Genomic DNA, 21,305 nt, shown 5'->3' on the forward strand with positions numbered 1-21,305 from the left:
CTGCCAGCCTCAAGGCCCAGTCTCCACCACCAGACTCCTTAACCCAATCTGCCCGTGCTCCCAATGTCCTCTCAGGGTACATCCAGTACCGGGTTCACAATGGCTCCAGTAACACCATGGTGCCAGCCCTATACTTGTAAGGGGCCCACAAAAGTTTAATCCAGCCTGGGCCATAGCCCAGCAATGTGAAGAGCCAGCGACTTCCCAGGGCCAGCTGAAACACTCAGCAGCCTGGGGAGTGCAGTGCGCAGGTGCAAAAGGGACTGGGTGTTGCAGGGTGTGCTAGGAGTTGTAGTTTGCAGGTCGCTGTGTTCCGCTGGGGCCCTGGGCTCTGTGCTGCCAGCTGCACTACTAGTCCCAGAATGCCCTGCACCATGCTACCAGCTGCCCCAGCTGAAGTGATCAGAGCAGACCAAAAAGAAACCCCAAGCAAGGAAATGGTCTGGTGCAGGGAGAGGGTTCCTGGCGCTAATCCTGCTGCACCCTCGCTCCCTCCCCCTAGGAGCTCCTGGCTCCCCCCACCCTGAGTCTCCCCCACTCTCCTGGAGCAGTGGGGAGCTGTGGACTGCCCCCCAGTGACCATGATGCCCAGAGACTTCTGGGCACTGTCTCGACCCTGCACTTCAAGGTGGGGGGTGGTTGTCTGTGGTCCCTGGGAATGGGGGATGGTGACAGTGGGGCTTGTCGGAGCTAGCTGCTGCACCCCCTGCCAGTGGGAATGCCCAGAAACTGCCTCCCTGCAATCCGGAGAGGGAAGGGAACACAGCACGGTTTGGGGGGAAAGGGACAGTTGTGGGGAAAGTCTGGGTGCAATGGAGGAGCTGGCAGTGACTCTGTGTGGGGACTGTAGAAGAAGCAGGGTGTTAAGGTGGGAGTTGGTGTGGCAAGGGGCAGAGGGAGGGAGGGGAGAGTCTGGGTTGAAGGTGGGGATTGGCTCAGAGTGGGGGGGTAGTAGAAGGGAGGGAGGTGACAGTCCTGGGGTGAAATTGGAGTGGGGACAGTGGCAGGGAGATTGAGGAAAGCCTTTCTTAAGGGCTTAGTTATGTGGGGTGGGGACAGTGGGAGGGATGGGGGAGGGAGAGAGCTCAGGTGTGAAGGTTGGGGTAGGAGCTTGAGGCTGAATTGTGGTAGCCTTGAGGTAAAGTGTGTGTGTGTCTCTCAGTGGCATTTTCTCCCTGCAAAAGATGAGCACCAGCAATTTTCCTCCCCACACTCTGCTCCAAAGTTTTGGAAACATTATTATACCAAAGTAAAAAATGCAGCTTTCAAAAAATGTATTTACGAAACATAATTTTGGGGGAGGACGTGGTGCTGGGGAGATGCACGTGCGACACCCCTGACTGCTGCATCCAGGATTAATATGGCTCATAAGTGTGCTAATTAAGAACTTGTGCTCAGGGTCCCAAACAGGCCCTGAGTGTTTAAACAAAAAAGACATAACTAACAAACAACTCCCTTCCACACAAACCAAATTCAATGGTATTCTGGGTACACTGATGTTAGCCCAGTTTGTTCTCTATGGGCTGAGTGGAAGTCTCAATCAAGTGTGGCTTCAAATATCTTATTTTGTTTTTGAATAAATGTTTTCATCCCCATCCCAGCAATACTACATTTATTATGGTATCAATGGTGCTGTCACGCCAGGCCCACACTTGGAAGGGGGCCATCACAACCACATGGGGGCCCACAAATATGTTTGGCGCCGGTCCCACAATCTGGCCCTGGGTACATCAATACTGCGAAAACAAAAAACCCACAGCAGCAAGTCTTTGAGCCCAGGTTAACTGACTTAGCAACATGCTCTGGGGCTCAAAATAGCAGTGTAGATGCTCCTGCCTCAGGTCTCATCATTCCCACATGGGCTGGAGCTTGGGCTCTGAAACCCGGCAAGGGAGTGCTTAAGTTGGTTGACCCAGGCTCTGAGACTCGCTGCTCCTGCTGTTTTTTTGCAGTGTAGACATACCCTTAGTTCCCCTCTCCTATTGTCAGCTATTCTCTCTCAGCTCCCCTGGCTCCTTCAACTCTTATAAACCTCTCAGAGCCTCCCTCTTAGCTCCTGTTACCCTTTTTTATTCATAGCTTTCCTCTCTATAACATCTGCTTCTTCTTGCAAGACTTCACTGAATTATAGCATTCCCTTTGGATTCTGCACAAGCAATATTATTAGATAATTATTTCTCCTTTCTCTTTCCATTCTCCTGTGTTTTCCCACTTCCCTTTATACTACTCACATTGCTTAGTGGTTTCCTCTTCTAACCATCTGCTCTATTCACGTGGGTTGTTGCAAACAGATGTGACCAGAAAACAGACCAGTCAAGAGGATAAACAACTCAGTAAGCTGAAAGGGAGAGTGGCAAGGAAGGACCTAAGGCAGAGGAGGACAGAAAACACTACTGGGGTTTAAAGAAGGTAACATATGATTTATTTTTCTATTTTTCCTGAGAAAGAGTCAGAAGGAAGTATAAATTCTAGTTCTAAACACATCTGGGTTCCTTTTAGGGTGACCAGACAGCAAATGTGAAAAATCGGGACAGGGGGTGGGGGGTAATAGAAGCCTATATAAGAAAAAGACCCAAAAACCTGGACTGTCCCTATAAAATCAGGACATCTGGTCACCCTAGTTCCTCTTCTCCTATGGCAGCAGCATTAGGACTATACCTCTTATCTATCCTGATAGCCAAACACCCTGTCCTATCAGTGCAGGTCCAAAAGGTAATTCAGAGCCTTGCACAATAAATCTTTATACATTTCAATGAGCAAAATCTATTAAGCAAATGTACTCCCAAGCAAAGGAAGGATTGGGGAATCTGATTCATTAACAGAACAGTGAATTAAACACTCTGCCTGTATTTTGAGGATTAGAACTGAAGGCTTGTGCAAAAGCAGATGGATATGTGGACTAAGGTGAAGGAAGAACATATGTCATTGTGAATAGAAATCAAACAGGGACTTGAGAAATGGCCCCTACCCCACCACACACATACCAGTCAGTGTGCTCTCATCATTCATGTGTTATAATTTTTTTAATGAAAAAGAAGAAGTGCTCTCTTCAGGTGAAATTCATCTCTATGCAGCACAAGGCATAGGCATCATTAAAGTCCCACCCAGAAATGTTCTGGCTGAATTTAAATTGTACAAACTTTTTGAACTTGAATACACAATCTTCCCATACTCTGAGGGCTTAAATGGATTTGATTCCGCCTGTGCTGGCACTCTCCACAAGGGTGAATTTCACCAATACTATTTCTTTCTGCAGGACAAATTCAAAATTTTTTGCTCAGTTTTTCCTCAGTCTCTGTTCAGACAAAATTTCCAATGGCCTAGTTGAGTAAGGCCTGAGTAAAAACTGAGCAGTGTGAGGGCTTTGGCACTGCGTGAATAAAATGGAACAAAAAGAGAGGAACAATAACACAAAACAATTCACTTTAATGGTATCATCATGATGTATACAAGCCATAACTGAGTAACCATGTGATCTTATTGCTGTATCCACAGTCCTTCCTCAACCATGCTCTCTATTATTTTTCATTCTCACTGTTTACATCAATTCTAAAGTTAGATTGTAACCTACTTAGGTTCAGAACATGCCTTTCTGTTTGTTCTGCAAAACAACTAACACACTTTTGAGCACTATCAATACAATAAAATAACAGCAACCCTCCAGCCAGGATTTCCAAAGGTGACTCATGATTTTGGTGCCTGTAGTGGGGCAATTGCCCCACTCCTAGAGAAAAGGGTTAAAAGCAGCCCAGGAGAGGGCTGCTGCTGGGGAAAAGCTGATTAGCCAAGCATCTTCAGATGTGGCCACACTCAATCAGGGCCCAGCTGGCCTTTACAAGAGGGCAGTGGGCCAGGAGGATAGTCTCTCTAGATGTTGAAAGGGAGGGGTCTGACTGCTGGGAGCAGGAGCAGGAGCAGGAGGTATTGGGTTGCAGGTCCAAACTTCCCTTCCCTTCCCTTCCCTATGATGACTGTCTTGTACAAACTGCAGTTGACCCCAGTGAAAGGGGGCTAGATGGTGACTGGCAGTAGCCCATAGACTGAGGCAGGGTGGGGGTTCCCCAGGGAGGGGAGACCCAGGAAGCGTGTGGGAGTATTGCAAGGGGGCAACACCCCAGGTAAAAGGACACCATGAGGGACATGGGGGCCAGTGATGGTGGGACACCAGCAGAGGGTGCTCGGGAGCTGGTGAAAGAGCTAATTCCTGGATGACCAGCAGGAGGCGCTGCTGGGTGAGTTTGCGCCCCTTTACAATGTCCCACCTAAGATGCTCGAAGGACCCATTTTTCAGAGGGTGGGCACTCAAATGTCTCAAGTTGGGCATCAAAAAAATCAAGGCACTGAAAATCACTAGTCATGCTGATGTCCCATCTTCTTATCCCTCCTCAATCCCAGATTAGAACTATTTAACATTTTTCTTCTGATACCTAAAAAACTGCTATTAATAGAGTTGCCAGTTCATCTAAAAATGTTTCTCTTAAAATGCAATATGAAGTCCCAAAGTGTATTTTAATGATAGCATTTCATTCTTCATTATCTGCATATATCACAGAGCTTGTCTTTCATCCTGTATAAATGCAAGGCTTAAAAAAAAAACTTCATCCGTCAGTCATCAGATGCACAAAAAGGAGGATCTTTTGCACAGTGCATCGTGGAGAACATTTGAGAGAAAATAAGTTAAATGTGTGTAGTTCCAACTGGACTAGGAAAAGCAGAACAAAGCCATATTGAAATAATGTCTTAAATTTGTTTGAAATGTTCAAAGATTGTTTAGGAGTGGATGTAATATGTGATGCTAGCAGGGTCTAAGATCCTTGTACTCTACAATTAGAGTATATCATATTTGGGTGTTTAACTGTGTGGTACCTGCAGATCGTAAAGTATATACACACTCATGAAAGCTGATGCCAGGCAGCTACAACGGTTCTAATTCTTGAACCGCTTTGATCAAATTCTGACATAAATTTGGAGTTCTACAAACAACCAATAAAGTGACTTAAGGACAGACGTGAAGTGCATATGGATTTTAGTGCCCATCAGTAGCACTTCAGAAGAAGCTGTACATTCTGAAAAGTGCTTTCCAGGAATCAAATACAACAATATAATCTACAAAGCATCAATTAAGGTACACTCCAGGCAGCAACATGTAAACAGTGATGTTTCACTCTAACTGTGGAAGGCTAATTTGATAACTATGGAGAAGAAACAGAGGGGAGTTGATGATCATTTGTGATGCCTGACTTTGCTAACAGAAGAAAGATGAATAATTCTGGTATTGACCTTCTGAGGCAGAGAGCTACTCATTTTACCCTGGCACATAGCTAAAAGCATTTCAGTTTCAAACAACTGATGAACTTTCAACCTTCAATATCACTGATACATGTCAATCAAACCAAGACAGATGAAATAAATACACAGCATTTTTGGTCGTTGTCATCCATATAACAAGCTCAAAGGACACAATATGGCTTTTCACTGAGATTTTTGCCATTTGTCATTATTAAAGATCCCATAGCATTGTTCACAATGGTATTAACTGTTATGTCCTGCTCAAATTATAACTCAAGTAATTATATTCTGTTTACCCAAGATTACTTCTGTGGTTGCCATTGAGTCATGTACTTTTCACTTCTTGTCAACTGTTATGTAGTGTTATAAGCAGTTGTTAAATAGCACCGCAAAGGGGTGTGAAGCAATTCTTACTATATAGATAGCACGTGAGTCTGTTTATAATATACTTTGGCTTTCAACCCTAAGGATTCCAGTCTATAAATGTAAGTTACAATAATCATTCTTTTGTTTAGTGGTAACAGTTAACTTTCCCTTTCTTTTCTCTACTCTAAATGTAATCAGACATTCCTTTACTGCTTTGCTCCTACTTCTATTTCTATTCCTAGTCCAACACCAAATATAGATTTGTACTGAATGTTACATTTTTCAAACTCTTAGCATAAACTGTTCAAATTTAGTTCCAAACCAGTTATTCTTCATATCTATTTCTCTTATCCCCTAAAGACCATATTCAGTAAAGTCCTTGATGACAGCAGGAATTGTGTGCATGGATTGGATACACAGACCCTTATGATTTACAATAACGTAATTTTGTATTTCATGCCTATCAGCGACTGAAGGTAATCAATTTTGATTTATGGCTATTGTTGAGATTGATGGTACTACCTATTGCTATGTTTGCTTGGCATATTTGTTAGTATAATAAAGTTGTTTTTTATGGGCCTAATCTTGAGGTCCTTACTGAGTTCTTATTTGGAGTAACTGAGTTATTTTAATAAGAATATAGTATTGATAAAAAGATTTGGGCCTGCATTATGCCAAAATTCTGTTAATATTTAAGGGCTTGTCTATACAGAGAACTAGTGCATGACAAGTCAGGTTATAAATCTGTAGCACACTATCCTGCTGTGCACTAAGTTGCTGTGTAGACCCCAGTTCCATCTATTCATTCCAATTGAGAACAAAACAAATTTCAAATTGTTGGAATTTCCCACAGAGCAGAAACTTGGATTTCCAACCAGCCAGAAGAGAGACCGAGACAAAAATAAGTCAAGACAAACCTAAATGGATGATACCTTATTTGAATATTCTAAACAGCTAACATTAATTTCGTGTGGCTAGGAAAAGACATTATTATGAATTGAAAAAATATTTGTACATGTAGTTTTAAAAACAGACAAATGATTTCAGAGAGATAAAAAGTGACAGACTGAATGTCAGATGCTATATAAAAATGACTGTCAAAGCTTAAAGACTGTCAACTTTTGACATGCATATCAAATTACACTTAAGTCTTTTGTGTTTCTAAATGTGCTCCCTGGGAGTCTATTTTTAAAAATTCATCAATGAAGTCATAAAAATATGATTTTAAAATAACCTATAACATGTTTTAAAAACTGCATTGAAAAAGCATACTCGGAATACCTTTATAAACTTTTGCAAAAAGAAAAGGAGTACTTGTGGCACCTTAGACTAACATGCATCCGATGAAGTGAGCTGTAGCTCATGAAAGCTTATGCTCAAATAAATTTGTTAGTCTCTCAGGTGCCACAAGTACTCCTTTTCTTTTTGCGAATACAGACTAACACAGCTGCTACTCTGAAACCTTCATAAACTTTATTATGTCATAAAATGACAAAGCACATCATACTATACATTGCATGACTTGATATATTACACGTCATTACATACTACTGTCAAAGTAATGTAAAAATAATAAAAATGTAAAATGAGAATTCTAAACATAAATTTCCTTTTGAAACAAAATTGATTTTTTTCAGAAGCAATTTTCAAAACAGTTTTTTAAATGTCCATTTCACAGGAAACTTCAAAAATATTTTATTCAATTCAGAAGTTGAAATTTCCTGCAAAACAGGAATTCCAAGTTTCAACCAGATCTACTGAGAACAGATGCCCTTTGACAGAAGAGGATGTTAAAGAGTTTGAAAGCAAACTGTTCTAAGCATTTTCCTCTTCTACCAGCAACACCCCAGTCTTTCCCCTATTGTCTTTCATGCATATACTGATTTTGGGTATTGAAAAGTCTGCTTTTGGTGGTGTTTATGTTTGAGATAAATGATGTGTAGAGTGTGTACTGTCGGCACTTCATCCCGTTTCATCAGTTCTCCCAACACTTTCATATAGATGTTGAATAATATGCCTGCAAATCTTGAACTGTGAACTTAAACTAAGTTGGGTTAAACCTAGTCTAAACTTGGATGGAAGACATCCCAGGAAAATGTAGGACCCTGAAGAGTTGGTGAATCTGTATGTGACTTTCCTTTCACTCAGTGCTGATCCACTGTGATGTAATATTAGGGGCACTGTACTATTGCAGTGGGGGAAGGAATAGCTCATTGCATGTTAGAGACGCACCCCTCTGGTCAACTTGGGACTGGCTATACCAAACTCTAAAGCAGTAGTCTCCAACCTTTTTACGCACAAGATCACTTTTTGAATTTTTAAGTGCAACCCAGGATCTACCACAACCATTCCCTGAAGCCCAGCCCCACCCCACTCACTCCATCCCCCCTCCCTCTGTCACTCACTCTCCCCCACCCTCACTCACTTTCACCAGGCTGAGGCAGGAATTTGGGATTTGGGAGGGGGTGCTGGCTCTGGGCTGGGACCAAGGGGTTTGGAGTGTGGGAGGGGGCTCTGGGCTGAGCCTGGGGCAGGAGGGCGTGAGGGGTACAAGCTCTGGGAGGGAGTTTGGGTGCAGAAGGGGGCTCAGGCCTGGGAAAGAGTGTTGGGGTATGGGATACTAGCTCCAGGAGAGGGGTTGGGGGGGGTGCAGGCTCTGGCCGTGCAGCACTTATCTCAGACGGTGGCACAGCAGGGCTAAAGCAGACTTCCTGCCTGCCCCAGCCCCATGCTGCTCCAGAAGGGGCACCCCTGCAGCCTCTGGGGGGACACATAGCTCCATGTGATGCCCCTCTCTGCAGGCACTGCTTCCATTGGCTGCAGTTCCCCGTTCCTGGGTCATGGGAGTTGTGAACATGGTGTTTGCAGTCAGGAGCTGCGCATGGAGACCCCTAACACCCCCCCAAGCCGTGGGGGTGTGATGTCCGCTTCTGGGAGCAGCGTGGGGCCAGAGCAGGCAGCAAGCTTCCCTTAGCAGCAGCCCCGCTACACTGCTGGACTCTTAGCGGACAGAGATCGCAATCGACTGGGAGAGTCTCCAGGATTGACCAGTCGATCACGATCTACGGGTTGGGGACGACTGCTTTAAAGGAAGTCCTACCCATTCTTCTTTAGAGAGACAAAGGGATGAATGTACAGAAATCTAAAAATTATAAGAATGAATATAATCTCAACAAGATCAGATCTAGTACCAAGCTTTCCCATAACAATTCTTGAACTTGTAAAGACAAGTGAAAGATAAAACATTTAAGACAATTGATGTGCTTTATAATGACAAAGAAGGTTTCAAACAAAAATTGCACTGCTGAACACTTAATCCATACATATGAGGCCTGTAATTTTTTCCAGCTAGCTAACAACTCAAATGAACACCTACAGTAGGATTAATTCTATTAGTACATTGCAGATAATGTCTTTCATTAGAAATCATAAATAATCTGTTTTATATTGTCTAGCTAGAATGCATAATTTCTGTATGCATACATGACAAATGACTCCAAATTCAATAAGAGTGCTAAAGTTTTAATGAGCTACCTTGTTGTCCCTTTACAATAGATGTGCATTGTTGTGTACAAATAGATGTGTACAGCAGATTGACGGACATGATCATTCCTCTCTATTCGGCATTGGTGAGGCCTCAGCTGGAGTAGTATGTCCAGTTTTGGGCCCCACACTACAAGCAGGATGTGGAAAAATTGGAAAGAGTCCAGTGGAGGGCAACAAAAATGATTAGGGGGCTGGAGCACATGACTTATGAGGAGAGGCTGAGGGAACTGGGATTATTTAGTCTGCAGAAGAGAAGAATGAGGGGGGATTTGATAGCTGCTTTCAACTACCTGAAAAGGAGTTCCAAAGAGGATGGATCTAGACGCTCTCTGTTTTTATAAAATGATGGGAGTTGTATTTATCCACAAAAATGGATTTTCAGTACTAACATGTAATGCCACTTGTTTACATTTAGTTTCAAGCAAGCAGAAGTATAGATGAAGGGCTAATAATCAGTGTTAAGCTTGGGTTTTCACCCAGTTGTATCTTATTTTGGCATAGATACTGTCCATGTGACTTTGGTCCTCTAATCTGTGAAGAAATATGGTACTGTTAAATGAAAATAATCAAATAGTTTCTCCAACACAATTCTTCATCACATCTGATGTTTACTTCAAGTAAACTTTCTCCATTCTGAGTCTTGAAGCCTTAGACATGTTGACAATGATAATGAAATGTCAAAACAGGGTGAGAGAAATTTAACTTTTTTTTTAAGAACTGAAACTATACACAGACAAACACACTGCCAATGATTTACAAGGTCTTCAACAATCTGCCTGCAAAATCTCACCAAATACTGAGGCTCAGAGCCCTAGAGCCAACAAACTGCAGCTCATCTTTAAGGATGAGTGAATCTCAGAAGGTTCAGAGATCAGGATAAGTTCATAAATTTATTCAAAATTTATCTGAATTTCTCTACTCTGAAAAACTATCCTGAAAATGTCCCCAGAACAGTCTTTTTTTCTGAAGATTCCTAGCAATTTATTTCCAGTCTAAGATGCATATCCCTCAAGAACAGTCTCACACAACATCCCTGAACTTTCAGTATCACAAAGAAACCAGAAGGAGAAAAAGTCTTCTCAATCTACTGCAGGCTCCTCTCCTCTGGGTGTATTTCAATGAGGGATGCAGCAAGGAAGGCTACAATAGCCTGTGCAATTTAACATTTCTCTGTGCCAACAAATGCAAATCGGGTTCTACAAAAGAAGTGGCTGAAATCAGTGTCTAGCTGGTAGTAGTTTGGTGATCTCAGTCCTGTTCTTAGTAGATAGGTGTCTATATAACAAAACAGCCGTCTCTTTACAATAACTGGCATCCTTGTTGGCAATCTCAGGCACGAGGACAAGGACTAAATAGGCCAGGTGAACTAACCTCTTACAGCGCAGTGGATGATACTCACTGATGGGCATTTCTGGGGAATTGTGTTGATGCTGCCCCTGTCTTGGCTCCTCTGTGGAGAGGAGACATCACTCTTCAAAGCAGCTTTCACTGGCATTAAATTCAATTTTTTAAAAAAATTTACATGATAGAATTGCTTCTAATAATAACAGCAAAGTAACCAGTGCCCTTTCTCATATCCAGTTTTCATTTGACACTTAACAGGTTTACTACTATCTCTGAAGGACTGTGTGCTGCATCATGAACAACAAGTTATAGTGAATTTCACACCATGGCAACCAAAGACATTTGAACATTCTATTGAGCATTTAAAGTAATGTAGAAACATCAACTCTTCCCCCACCCCCCTTATCATTCTGGGAAAGCATTTCAGAAGAAATGGACGGGGCACTGACAACATTACAGAGTATAGCACCTATTGCTATAAAATACATACTTCAAAGACATAAAGTACTGAAATTTATCTTCAATCAAGGAGTCTTTTACAATTTCTCAAGATGAACATTTTTCAATTAAAAATCAAAGGAGTCAATATTTGACAGCAGCACTGAAACTCTAGAATGAGCACTACCCAGAGATATAACCGAAGACATGACTTTATAGTTCAATATGTCCAAAGTGAATTCAGAATTATTCAAAGAATATTTAAAGTTTTACCATAGAAGAATTTGATTTACTTGCCTGAATATAGTTGAGTTTTATTAATTTATTTTTACTCATTTGCTGAGCAAAAGTGCAGCTACTGTGCTTTCCTTTATCATTCTTGTGATATAAAGGACAAAACAGCTAAAGGCTAACACTGAAGGGCAGAAAAAACATGGGCATTTGGCTGCTAAACCTCTGTTCATCACTGTACTGTGACACTTCTCTATGGAGTCAGTGACTAACAATACACTGACATTGAACAATTAAATGCGTTTATCACCCCACACCTAACCCCAACTCAGATAGGTAGGAAATGATCTAATTCCCAATACCCCAGCCACTGAGTCATGACCCAATGAAAAAAATTAAGTTCTAAAGTAGAGCTAAGGGCTTGTTTACACTTACCAGAGGATCGATGCTGCGGTCGATTTAGTGGGTCTACTGGTCTGCCCAGTAACTATCACCAAGTCATTTAAACCTGGACTGTATTAAGCACAGGAAACTAAAGTCTGGAAAACACCTATATTGGCAGAGACACTGGCTAGATGCCCTAATAAATCTTTTCCATCTTTTTTTTTAATGATTCTATTTGTTTGACTACTCAAGGCATCATTTCTTCTTTGTGTCCTATTTAATAGCATTTTCAGAGCATCAGTGTGTTGTTTCTACAAGCCTACTTTACATTTGCCTAATCAATAGCAATGACAAAATTTGAGGGCAACTTACATCAATAACACTTTCTTTCTGCTTCCTAGCTAAATATGCATACTTAACAAATACCTCTTTACAATCACTGAAATCTACTTAAATAAGTAGTGTCTGTACACATCAATGTTTAGTCATTGCAATGCTTGTCCTTTGTCCAAGGTAGGAATTGGTAAGGAAGGAATTCACCGTATGCATTATGAAATATTCACCTACAGTGATACAAAGCAGATTTAGTCACTTACCAACATACATTGTGAAAAACTTTTTGAAGATTTTTCACTTTGGGCAGACCATGTTTAAAATGACATAACAAGCATTCCAAGGAACCAGGAATATAACCATCTCATCTCTTCTTGCACCTGACATGGGTAGATGCTCTGTGTCCTGAATTCCCACTGACTTCAGTACTTTACACAATCAGTCCCCCTCTGAATAGCAGAGGCCATGCACCTTTGTGTAACTTTCTCATGGAATCTTACACTGGATTCTTGATGGAAACAAAACTCAGTGACTAGAACAGGAGGATTTGTCTCTATAAAGACAGCAGGATTGTGTCCACTGTGACATGGCTCACAATTGGGAGATTTTGAAATCCTGAAGGACCTTTGTCACTTGCTTCTGTGTGACCATGCTTCAGATCCAGATGAGAAGTTTGCAACCACTCCATAAGTCCTAATGAACTGAAAAGTTGACATTAAGCTGTTCAGCCCAATGATTCCAAGAACATACCATCTCATTTTGAGCTACTGAAAGGCTTACTTGAAAGATTCAGGTAATAGATTCATTTTAGTAAGTCACACATTTTAAAACATATTGTATCTTTTCCTTGCTAGAATTGCTGGCTTGTCTTTCGTGAGATAGTAGAATTAAGATAAATTTGGAGTAAAATATTTTATCTCTAGCACATAAATATTTATAAGTAATTTTGCTCTTTGAGGAGAAACAGCCATAAATAGAACTGCCTGGGCAAGTATATCTGTATTGAAATGGAAAGTAATTGTTCTGGCTAGACTCCCATGCTCTGTAGCATTTGCTGGTTGCAACACACGATTATATAGGCTACCTTTGGGAGACATCCAAAGACCAATCTCTAGCTTTCACATCTACTTATTACTTTATGGGAATGTTGCTGTTAGCTATAGAACAAAACTAAAACTGTGTCACGCCTTCAATCTAGACAGGTAATTAAATCACCAAAAACAATGGACAAACACGAAGGGCCCCTTGCATTTTAGAACATACATATATAATTATATTAAAGCTAAAATCACCAGCAACCACACACCAAACAGAACCACTAACCCAGGAACCTATCCTTGCAACAAAGCCCGTTGCCAACTCTGTCTACATATCTATTCAGGGGATACCATCATAGGGCCTAATCACATCAGCCACACTATCAGAGGCTCGTTCACCTGCGCATCTACCAATGTGATATATGCCATCATGTGCCAGCAATGCCCCTCTGCCATGTACATTGGCAAAACTGGACAGTCTCTACGTAAAAGAATGAATGGACACAAATCAGACGTCAAGAATTATAACATTCAAAAACCAGTTGGAGAACACTTCAATCTCTCTGGTCACTCGATCACAGACCTAAGAGTGGCTATCCTTCAACAAAAAAGTTTCAAAAACAGACTCCAACGAGAGACTGCTGAATGGGAATTTAATTTGCAAACTGGATACAATTAACTTAGTTTTACTTTGTGTAATGACTCATCCATTCCCAGTCTCTATTCAAGCCTATTTCCCCATGGTATTTCTCCCTCCCACCCCACCCCCCACTGTTCCTCTGATATTCTTGTTAACTGCTGGAATTAGCCTACCTGCTTGTCACCATGAAAGGTTTTCCTCCTTCCCCCCCCTGCTGTTGGTGATGGCTTATCTTAAGTGATCACTCTCCTTACAGTGTGTATGATAAACCCATTGTTTCATGTTCTCTGTGTGTGTGTATATAAATCTCTCCTCTGTTTTTTCCACCAAATGCATTCGATGAAGTGAGCTGTAGCTCACGAAAGCTTATGCTCTAATAAATTTGTTAGTCTCTAAGGTGCCACAAGTACTCCTTTTCTTTTTGCGAATACAGACTAACACGGCTGCTACTCTGAAACCTATATTAAAGCTGTAAGTTAAATGAGCAAAGTAAAGAGAACGCAGGTTTAAAACTGAAAACTATGTCTCTGATGCACCCTGTTGTACTGTAGTAGGCACTGCAGCATGCAGTTTCCCAGTCTGGTGACTTTGCAGAAACAAACTATACAGCCTAAAGTTCTGCACTGCTACCAGCTTTTGTGATATTTAAAGCTAGTTGGTGGCTATAAAGCCAAACCCATAAGGTGTGTAGAGGTGCAAGTGCTCCTGGAAACGACATACATTATGCAGGCACAACAGCCCCAAGGACCATACAGAACACATTTATGCTTTCCTGATTCTGGGCCAAGGGTGTGCAAGTCCAGTTCCCCTGCACAAAAAATGAGCCAGGCTGCTGTAAATTACTCCATCTGTGAATAGCTCTAGAGGTGGTAGGGAGGGGAGTTGCTATAGAGCCACTTTGTTAGCCCTGTGACACCAGATGATTCTCCTACATTGGAATGGCCACATCAGATTTAGAGAACATTTTAAGACACTCTAATGTCATCATTACCACAGCCCCAGAGATCAGGGTCTTTGTCTTCAATGGGAGTTCAACACACTCAACACTTTGCAAGAGATACTCAGCAACACACTGGACCAGGCACAATATCTCTTGGAAGGTTACGTAGAGTGACCCTGAAACACACTGGTAAAGTTCATCATGTGCTCCCTCTCACAAGAGTAACACACTAGTTGATACGCAGGGGAGGGGATAGAACCATGGCCTCAGTCCTATCCATATCCCATTAGGGAGGTGAATTCTTGTGTTCAGCACTGACTTTGAACGGGTATAGCATTCAGAAAGTGCAAGGATTGTGATTGTTCTAAATCCCATGCTGGAGGGGAGATAAGGGCAAGGCTTTTTGCACACTCTCCAACACACCGCTGCATGGACCAGTCATAATCTAATATCTAGAATATTCTCCCTCCTGTTAAATGTGTGCAACTCCCATTGATTACTGGTTTCTGTGGAAGTTGTGTGTATGTCTCATTTTGTGTCTTGGCTTTAAGTTTCAGCTTTGGTAGATTCTAGTCAGGCTTTTCCCCATTAGTTGAATGTATTTATGAGTGTATTCTTAAAAAGAGGAGGAAGCTTAACCATTGACATGCTATGGTGTTCAAGGCTTCTTTGGGTTTAACGTCATGTAAATGGACCCATTAAGCTTTAGGAGAGTTTGGACAATGACCTAAAATGCCAGGAATAACCAGGTATGTGGCTATATTAAGAACACAAGTTTATTAATTCAATAAACCAATTAGAAGTAAAAGGGAAGTTAACTTATGCAATCAAAGCCACTCCAAAAAGGAGGAAGACTCATCCTGCCCAGGAAGCAGGGCATGGGGTAGGCATTTACAATGAATGTATAATAGCTTTTTATTAATTTCCAAGGTACTCAATTTGTAATCACAATTTTTTGTATTAGGTGGGCAAACTTTTTTCGCCCCAGGGCCCCATCTGGGTATGCAAATTGTATGGCGGGCCATGAATGCTCATGAAATTGGGGTGTGGGAGGGGGTGAGGGCTCTGGAGTGGGGCCAGAAATGAGTAGTTCAGGGTGTGGGAGGAGGCTCTGGACTGGGGCAGGAGGTTGGGGTGCGGTGAGGGCTCTGGGATGGGGCTGGGGATAGGGTGCAGGAGGGTGCTCTAGGCTGGGACCGAGGGGCTCAGAGGGCAGGAGGGGTATCAGGGCTAGGGCAGGGGGTTGAGGTGCAGGAGGAAATCAGGGGTGCAGGCTCCAGGCGGAGCTTACCTCAAGCAGCTCCCAGAAGCAGCAGCATTTCCTGTCTCTGGCTCCTATGCAGAGGCATGACCAGGTGGCGCCACATGCTGCCCCATCCACAGGTGCCACCCCTGCAGCTCCCATTGGCCATGGTTCCTGCCAATGGGAGCTGCAGGGGTGGCACTTGGAGTGGGGGCTGCATTTGGAGCCCCCTGCTTGCCCCTAGGCATAGGAACCAGAGGGGAGACATGCTGCTGCTGCTGCTGCTGCTTCTTCCAGGAGCCAGGGCTCCCTGGCAGGAGTTCGAGGGCCAGATTAAAATATCTGAAGGGCCAGATGTGGCCCCCGGGCCAGTTTGTCCACCCCTGTACTAGATCCATGCAACAGAATAAAAGCTGAGTAATATCTTAAGCCAACGAAATTCACCTCCAGTGAAGAGGGCCAGCACAGGCCTTATGCACCACTTAAGCCTTCAGTACAGGGATGAATGTCATTTAATATTGCATACTAACACCGAGTGATCATACCAATCGTGTAGCTTTTAAAAAAAAAAAGTGAGAAGCATGTTTATTGCATGAGTAGTTTATATTTAAAACCTGAATATTTTGGACATACTTAAACCATATTAATCTCAATGAAGTGTGACAAAGTTCCTGCTCTACCTTGGTGGGTCTTGCGCTTATTGGCGGATTTGCTTGCCTTGGAGCTTCACAGTAGCCCTCAGCTTGGCTGTTTTCTGAATTCACAATCCAAGTCGACTCCTCCTGTGTCTGTCCAGGAGTTGAGAGGATTTGGGGGAACCCAGGCCCGCCCTCTACTCCGGGTTCCAGCCCAGGGCCCTGTGGAATGTAGCTGTCTAGAGTGCCTCCTGGAACAGCTGTGCGACAGCTACAACTCCCTGGGCTACTTCCCCATGGCCTCCTCCCAACGTCTTTTTTTATCCTCGCCATAGCATCTTCCTCCTGGTGTCTGATAATGCTTGTACACCTCAGTCCTCCAACAGTCTGCGTTCTCACTCTCAGCTCCTCACACGCACACCACAAACTGAAGTGAGCTCCTTTTTAAAACCCAGGTGCCCTGATTAGCCTGCCGTAATTGATTCTAGCAGCTTCTTGAGTGGCTGCAGGTGTTCTAATCAGCCTGTCTTAATTGTCTCCAGAAGGTTCCTGATTGTTCTGGAACCTTCCCTGTTACTTTACCCAGGGAAAAGGGACCTAGTTAGCCTGGGGCTAATATATCTGACTTCTATTACTCTCCTATAGCCATCTGCCCCGACCCTGTCACAGAAGTCAATGGATGAATATGGCCATCACGTACAAAGATGAAGCTCTCCATCAATTTAATAATTGGTGAACCTGCCTTCTTTGATTGCTTCTGCTGCAAACACCCCACCCCCCCAAAGAAAAAATATTTGTCATGATTCATGGCAGAAACAGATGCTACCTCATATAAAATCATAAACAAATGTCTTTTCTGGGTGTGCAAGTTTGGATAAGCTATATGTATGTTGTGCTTCCAGTCAAATTCTTGATTTAATGCAAGTAATTCTGTATTGCCTTTTAAAAATGGCTATTAGTGAGACAATCTGAGAAATTAAATGCATCACCACTGTTAGTGAACATTCAACAAATCTTTATTGTAATATAAAGCTTAGGCCCATTCCTACATTATCAGGACTTGACAGAAAAAGTGATTGACTTTGATACACGTGAAAGATTATAAAATGGTTGGATAATTTCAGTGGAATGCAGTGAATTACACATTGAAGTATTCATTCATTCAACCTCAAAATGTATACTTTTAACATCTGGCCCTTCTTTTTTTTTTTTTTTTTCAACCATAATTAAAAAGCAAAGAATACAGATTTTCCCCCTCCCACGCCATCTATGAAATCAAATTAAAGGAATGAACACTAAGGGTATGTCTACACTACGAAATTAGTGAATTTATAGAAGTCGGTTTTGTAGAAAGTGTTTTTATACAGTCGCGTGTGTGTCCCCACACAAATGCTCTAAGTGCATGTAGTCGGCAGACTCCGTTAACTTCCGGAGCTTTGCACTGTGGGTAGCTATCCCACAGTTCCCACAGTCTCCACCGCCCATTTGAATTCTGGGTAGAAATCCCAGTGCCTGATGGGGCTAAAATATTGTCGCGGGTGGTTCTGGGTACATATCGTCAGGCCCCCGTTCCCTCCCTCCCTCCCTCCATAAAAGCAAGGGCAGACAATCGTTTTGCGCCTTTTTTCTTGAGTTACTTGTGCAGACACCATACCATGGCAAACATGGAGCCCGCTCAGCTAACCATCACCGTATGTCTCCTGGGTGCTGGCAGAGGTGGTACTGCATTGCTACACAGCAGCAGTTTATTGCCTTTTGGCAGCAGACAGTGCAGTATGACTGGTAGCCATTGTCGACGTAGTCCTGGGTGCTCTTTTAACCGGGCGCCCGGGCAAACATGGGAGTGACTCAGCCAGGTCCCTTGTTTCCCTTGTTTCGTCTCATGGCGATTGAGTCCTACCGGCAGTGCACTGTCTTTTAATCTGCAGCCAGCAGAAGATGATGGCACCCAGGAGGTGACGATGGCTAGCGGTTGTACTGCACAGTCTGCTGCCAGCAAGATGTATAAAAATAGATGAAGTTGCTCAAAACAAGAAATAGACCAGATTTGTTATGTATTCATTTTCTCCTTTCTCCCTCCCTCCCTCTGTGAAATCAACGGCCTGCTAAACCCAGTTTTGAGTTCTATCCTTGTGGCAGCCATTCAGTTTCTCGCAAAGCCACCCTCTTTATTGATTATTTTTAATTCCCTGTAAGCCATGTCATCAGTCACCCCTCCCTCCGTCAGGGCAACAGCAGACAATCATTCCACGCCTTTTTTCTGTGCAGACACCATACCACGGCAAGCATGGAACCCGCTCAGATCACTTTGGCAATTAGGAGCACATTAAACACCACATGCATTATCCAGCAGTATATGCAGCACCAGAACCTGGCAAAGTGAAACTGGGCGAGTAGACGATGTCAGCACGGTTACGAGAGTGATGAGGACATGAACACAGACTTCTCTCAAAGCACTTGCCCTGGCAATGTGGGCATCATGGTGCTAATGGGGCAGGCTCATGTGGTGGAACGCCGATTCTGGGCTCAGGAAACAAGCACAGACTGGTGGGACCACATAGTGTTGCAGATCTGGGACAATTCCCAGTGGCTGCGAAACTTTCGTATGCGTAAGGGCACTTTCATGGAACTTTGTGACTTGCTTTCCCCTGCCCTGAGGCACAAGAATATCAAGATGAGAGCAGCCCTCACAGTTGAGAAGCGAATGGCAATAGCCCTGTGGAAGCTTGCAACGCCAGACAGCCACCGGTCAGTCGGGAATCAATTTGGAGTGGGCAAATCTACTGTGGGGGCTGCTGTGATGCAAGTAGCCAATGCAATCAAAGATCTGCTGATATCAAGGGTAGTGACCCTGGGAAATGTGCAGGCCATAGTGGATGGTTTTGCTGCAATGGGATTCCCTAACTGTGGTGGGTCCATAGACGGAACCCATATCCCTGTCTTGGCACCGGAGCACCAAGCCGGCGAGTACATAAACCGCAAGGGGTACTTTTCAATAGTGGTACAAGTACTGGTGGATCACAAGGGACGTTTCACCAACATCAACGTGGGATGGCCGGGAAAGATGCATGACGCTCGCATCTTCAGGAACTCTGGTCTGTTTCAAAAGCTGCAGGAAGGGACTTTCTTCCCAGACCAGAAAATAACCGTTGGGGATGTTGAAATGCCTATAGTTATCCTTGGGGACCCAGCCTACTCCTTAATGCCATGGCTCAAGAAGCCATACATAGGAGTAGTAGTCAGGAGCTGTTCAACTACAGGCAGAGCAAGTGCAGAATGGTGGTAGAATGTGCATTTGGACATTTAAAAGCACGCTGGTGAAGTTTACTGACTCGGTTAGACTTCATCGAAACCAATATTCCCACTGTTATTACTGCTTGCTGTGCTCCACAATAACTGTGAGAGTAAGGGGGAGACGTTTAAGGCGGGGTGGGAGGTTAAGGCAAATCGCCTGGCTGCTGGTTGCATGCAGCCAAACACCAGGGCGGTTAGAAGAGCACAGGAGGGTGCCGTGCGCATCAGAGAAGCTTTGAATACCAGTTTCATAACTGGCCAGGCTACGGTGTGAAAGTTCTGTTTTTTTCTCCTTGATGAAACCCCCCGCCCCTTGGTTCACTCTACTTCCCTGTAAACTAACCACCCTCCCCACCTCCCTTTGATCACCGCTTGCAGAGGCAATAAAGTCATTGTTGCTTCACATTCATGCATTCTTTATTAATTCATCACACAAATAGGGGGATAATTACCAAGGTAGCCCAGGAGGGGTGGTGGAGGAGGAAAGGACAAGGCCACACAGCACTTTAAAAGTTTAAAACTTATTGAATGCCAGCCTTCTGTTACTTGGGCAATCCTCTGGGGTGGAGTGGCTGGGTGGCCGGAGGCCCCCCCTCCGCATTCTTGGGGATCTGGGTGAGGAGGCTATGGAACTTGGAGAGGAGGGAAGTTGGTTACAAAGGGGCTGTAGCGGCGGTCTGTGCTCCTGCTGCCTTTCCTGCAGCTCAACCATATGCCCGAGCATATTAGTTTGATCCTCCAGCAGCCTCAGCATTGAATCCTGCCTCCTCTCATTACGCTGCCACCACCTTTCAGCTTCAGCCCTCTCTTCAGCCCACCACCTCTCCTCCCGGTCATTTTGTGCTTTCCTGCACTCTGACATTGTCTGCCTCCACGCATTCATCTCTGCTCTGTCAGTGAGGGATGACAGCATGAGCTCAGAGAACATTTCAGCGTGAGAGCGTTTTTTTTTTTTTCGCTTTCTAATCTTCACTAGCCTCTGGGAAGGAGAAGATCCTGCGATCCTTGAAACACATGCAGCTGGTGGAGGAAAAAAAAAGGGACAGTGGTATTTGAAAAGACACATTTTATAGAACAATGGGTACACTCTTTCACAGTAAACCTTGCTGTTAACATTACATACATAGCACATGTGCTTTCGTTACAAGGTCACATTTTGCCTCCCCCCACCGTGTGGCTAACAGCGGGGAACATTTCTGTTCAGCCACAGGCAAACAGCCCAGCAGGAACAGGCACCTCTGAATGACTCCTTAAGAAAAGCACCCTATTTCAACCAGGTGACCATGAATGATATCACTCTCCTGAGGATAATACAGAGAGATAAAGAACGGATGTTGTTTGAACGCCAGCAAACATAAACTGCAATGCTTTGTTCTACAATGATTCCCGAGTACGTACTACTGGCCTGGAGTGGTAAAGTGTCCTACCATGGTGGATGGAATAAGGCTGCCCTCCCCAGAAACCTTTTGCAAAGGCTTTGGGAGTATATCCAGGAGAGCCACGAATGCCAGAGCAAATTAATCATTAGCTCCCAGACTGCTGTGCTGGGCAACACAAAATGGGGAAGAGATGGCCAGCCCTCTGT

The 21,305-nt window shown here is 43.6% G+C and overlaps 1 long non-coding RNA gene across 2 annotated transcripts in view; it reads left to right on the forward strand.

The window, feature by feature from the left end:
- Window positions 1-2,297: 2,297 nt before the first annotated feature.
- The window catches only part of LOC122456125, a 52,503-nt gene continuing 33,495 nt past the window's right edge, over window positions 2,298-21,305 (forward strand). For both annotated transcript variants that reach the window (XR_006274806.1, XR_006274807.1), the window contains exon 1: window positions 2,298-2,409. This is a non-coding gene — a long non-coding RNA (uncharacterized LOC122456125). The remainder of the gene's footprint in view (window positions 2,410-21,305) is intronic.

Source organism: Dermochelys coriacea, chromosome 10 (genome assembly GCF_009764565.3).
Source record: "Dermochelys coriacea isolate rDerCor1 chromosome 10, rDerCor1.pri.v4, whole genome shotgun sequence".
Taxonomy (NCBI): domain Eukaryota; kingdom Metazoa; phylum Chordata; order Testudines; family Dermochelyidae; genus Dermochelys; species Dermochelys coriacea.